We start from the raw sequence: 4207 nt of genomic DNA on the forward strand, positions 1-4207 counted from the left end.
CCTTCCCTTCCCCTTCTCCTTCTTCCCTTCCCTTCCCTTCCCTTCCTCCTTCTTTCTTCTCTTCATCCAGTGTGTTTTGAACACTTGCTCTGTGCCAGACATTGTGCTGGACACTGGGGATTTGGAGTGTACAAGATGTAGCCTCTTCCTTGATCTCATAGTGGAAACAGGGTGAAGAAGGAGCTATGAGAACTCAGAGTGCTGACTGCTGGAGGAAAGAGGAAGTGCTAGGGTGGGATGGAGGGTGATGGGTGGGATGGAGGACTTTGAGGTAGACCTAGCCCTTGAACTTAATCCTGAGAGATCAGGAGTCAGCCTGGTAGTTGAAGTAAAGGCAGGCATACAGAGAAGAGGAAACAGTCCATGAAAAGGCATTGCCAATGAGGTAGGAGGAAAACTGGGGAGGAGGAACAGCACAGGAAAGTCAGGAAGGAGAGATGATTAACAGCATCAGATAGGGCACTGGGCTGAAGAGTCAAGTAAGATCAGGACTGTCAAGTGATGCAAGGCTACTAAGAGACCCTGAGGCTCCTGTCCCTCTACAATAGCCTATCACAATTGGAGCATCCATTGTGCAGAATCCCGTAGAGCTAGGAGTGAGCTTGGAGATTTTCAGGTCTACACTCCCTCTCAATGTGACAGTCTCTCTGTAGCCTTCTGATTGGGGCCCCTCAGGATCACTTCCAGAGTCAGGGAGTTCTATCAGATTTCACAGTCAGGGCAGTTTTAGTGGTAAAGCATTTCTTGAACTCCAGAATGTGGCTTTCCTCACCTGTTGAACCCCTTCTTCACTTCATCTTGGGACCACAGTACCCAAAAGTCACAACAGCTAACATTTATTGTTTGCCAGACAGTCTGTGTCAGGGACTTTTTGTATATTTCTTCATTCAACCCTCTGAGCAGCCCTATGAAGGTAGGTCTATAGGCGCAGTATATAGACACAGTTCTTTGTGTATAGATAACAGTTCTTTACTTTAGTAAGACACAGAAAATGAGTCATCTAACTGAAACAAAATTGTATATACTGCAAGAAGAGTATTTCACAGAGTGGAAGAAGCTAAAAAAAACTAGATCCCAAGAAGGACAGCAACCCCGTGGGTCAGGAAATTCAGGCAACAGGAACGATGGGCAGTCCTTTCATGGTGCCATCCTCAGAAGGAATCAGTTCCAACCATTTTCCATCACTGGGTCATTCCACCCAAAATTCTAGGGAGGCAAAGTTTGATTGTCCAGAGGGAAGTAGACTACACTAGTTAATATCAGGACTCTCCTTGGCATAGGGGTTGCTTTCACCTGAACAGGGAGAGAGAATGCTGAGTGGATAGAAACAGTAGCTGCCTGTCAGCAAGGAGCTATTGTCCCCATTGTACAGATCAGGATACCGCAGCTCAGAAAAGTCAAGGACCTCTCCCAAGTTTACATAGACCATACATGCTAGGACCAAGGTTTCAGCCTAGGTCTTCCACACTCATGCCTGTGTGGCTTCCATGTGTCCTTGCTGCCTGTTTGCCTAAACTGCGTATTGATGTTGCCCTTGGAGTCCAGCCATGCCCAATAGACTTGAACTTTGTTGTCAGTCCCAGAGCTGAGCCAGATGTCTCAGTTCCTGTCCTGATTCCTGGGGGATGATGGCTCCATAGCTTCCTGCCCCCACCCCCCATGAGCCCAACTTGCTGTGAGGAAACAGCCATGCTCTGATGCCCTGGTGGGAGATAAGATGATACGAAACCACAGCCCGTCCTTCCAATGTCTGCCCATTGACCTTCTTTTGCCCTTGGGAGCAACACATAATACTCCCTTCTCTACATGCCGACCTTCCAAATATTTGAGAAGAGCTATCTGTCCCACCCAGGCTTTCTCTTCACAAAGCTAAATATTCCTGTTCCTTTAACGATTCCTCATACTGTTATCCCATATAACCACATGGGGATAATTTCCATATGTTGGCTAATTCTCCAAGACTTACATCAGATGAAAATCTGGCCCTGTTTGAAAAGAAACCATCTCCCCTGCTTTCTCTTTCTGATTCATTAGATTTCACATAAATCTTTCTGATGACTACCTGCTGCTTTCAGATTCAGTTGCAACCCAATATGTCTTAGTAGGCAAAATTCTTACTCCTCAGTCTTCGTTTGTCATTTCCCACTAACCCAAGGCTCCCCAAAGCACCCTCAGAGGCCACAGCCAATGGGCAATATGTGTCCATGAGAAATGCCAAGGTTTGACTCCTTGCCATCTTTCAGTTTATATAAAGTCATATGACTTTAAAATCAAGGTTTTTTGGTTCAATGTAAATAATTTTAAGTTTGAACAGCTGTAATCATATTCTCCAAAGAAAATACCCTGAAAGGTATTTGGGGGTGTTATATGCCAGACCACCCCCTAAAATCTCCTTAATTGTTCTTTCCAATTTTTTTAAAAAAAGAAAGTAGAAATTTGAAAATTGTTTTGAGGTTTCGAGCATTTGCAAGGCATTTCCTCACAAAGACATTAGTTGTACTGTTTCTGAAACAAAGTGTCTGATTATATAAACAGTTATGAAACCTCCAAGTTTGAGTTGGAAGAAAAGGGGGAAAGGAGATGTGCAAATGTAGAAAAGAAGTTTAGGATTTTTCTGTTCAGAATGTTTTCGCTATGCAACTCCGAATCCTGGAGCTGTGCACACTGTAGAATTAAATAAACACTGAACACTGGACCGAATGGAGCCATGTCCCAGCTTGCCCAAGAGGCTTGGACCCCGTCAAGTATTCCTGTCCTCTCGCTCTGGAGGACACGGTTCAAAATATACCGTGTGTAATATACCTGTCGTGGAAAATGAAAAGTCCACTGAACTCAAGTAGTGGAGATTATTGCCTAGACCCTGCATTAAAGAACAATGTATCTTTGAGCAAATTTCTATTCAATTTTGAAGGACCTTTCATAAAACCATTGGCCAGTGACCACCTCTCCAGAGAGGTGATCTCCAAAGGTGATTCTTCGATAAGTGGAAGAGAAGAGGAGGGATCAATTTCTGTTGCTGTGTTGCGTTGTTCCACTTAAATTGAAAAGGGAGAGAGTCTTTCCCAGTTCTCTGCTTGACTGGACTTGGGATATTCAGGCTAGAGAATGATTTGACACACAGAGTTGTGCCTTCTGCAGTCCCTGGCCTTCGGTGTATGGAATCAGAATCTCAGACCTGGAAAAATGCCTCCACAAAGCCCCTGAGCAGTAGAGTCCAAGATGATGGCTACTTGAACACAAGCCAGTGGGGCTCTTGCCACCTGCCAAAGCAGCTCATTCTTCTCTAAGATATCACTGGATGTTATCCCCTTTTCATATGGACCTGAAATTGAAGCCTTGTTGTTTCTGGGGATACCCTCTACCTCTATGGTAGAGGGAGACTCTATCATACCCCTAAACTTTCTTACTTCTTTCAGCTGTTCTCCATATCATGGCATTTGCGGATTCTTTGCATCCTTGGTCAGCTTTTCAGTGCACATTTCATCTCATTGTCACCTCATTGCGATCCCTTGTGCATAGTTCGAGTCTAGCCTTTCTACTGGATGAGCATCCTGGATTTATGGAAGTCTGGCCTATGAGGCAAAGGATTGTTTTTCTTGTTCCTCCAGCAATAGTAATGCCTTCAATGTTGCAGAACCAATAAATACAAGGAGACTTCAAAGAGTTCATGGAAGTGTGTATTATGATAAAAAAAAAACACATGGATTTGACATGTTTGTACCAAAATAAAATATCTTTTAAATAAAAATTTCCATGAGATTTTTGAAGTACTCTTGAGTTTAGGAAGAGTCAGGTTAGACTTACTGGCAGGCTGGTAATTTATGGTTTAATGTTATACAGCGAATGATGTGGAAACATCATTATTAGAGAATGATTTAGACAGTGGGCAACTTTGGCTCAACATGTGTTGCACTGATGTTTTCCAGTGCCTTTGGGGTTCATACAACTCTCTTGGATCTTTTGATTAATAGAGAAAAAAATCATAAATCAACAAGAAGAGGAACTATAGATTTTTGTCTTAACTCAATGTATTAAATAATCACCTGAAATCTGCATAAGACCACCTCTGGTGTCTAGCACCTGACTACATAGCTATGCAGCTGAACTGGATAATTCACTAATTACTTTGGTGTGTACCCTTGTACGTGACTTGTAGAGTGGGTGGGTGTGGAAGAGACTGGTGCAATGAATCACAGCTGTTGAACTA

The sequence above is a fragment of the Oryctolagus cuniculus genome, chromosome 16 (genome assembly GCF_051225735.1).
Source record: "Oryctolagus cuniculus isolate XC-2025 breed Fujian yellow rabbit chromosome 16, ASM5122573v1, whole genome shotgun sequence".
NCBI classification, from domain to species: Eukaryota; Metazoa; Chordata; class Mammalia; order Lagomorpha; family Leporidae; genus Oryctolagus; species Oryctolagus cuniculus.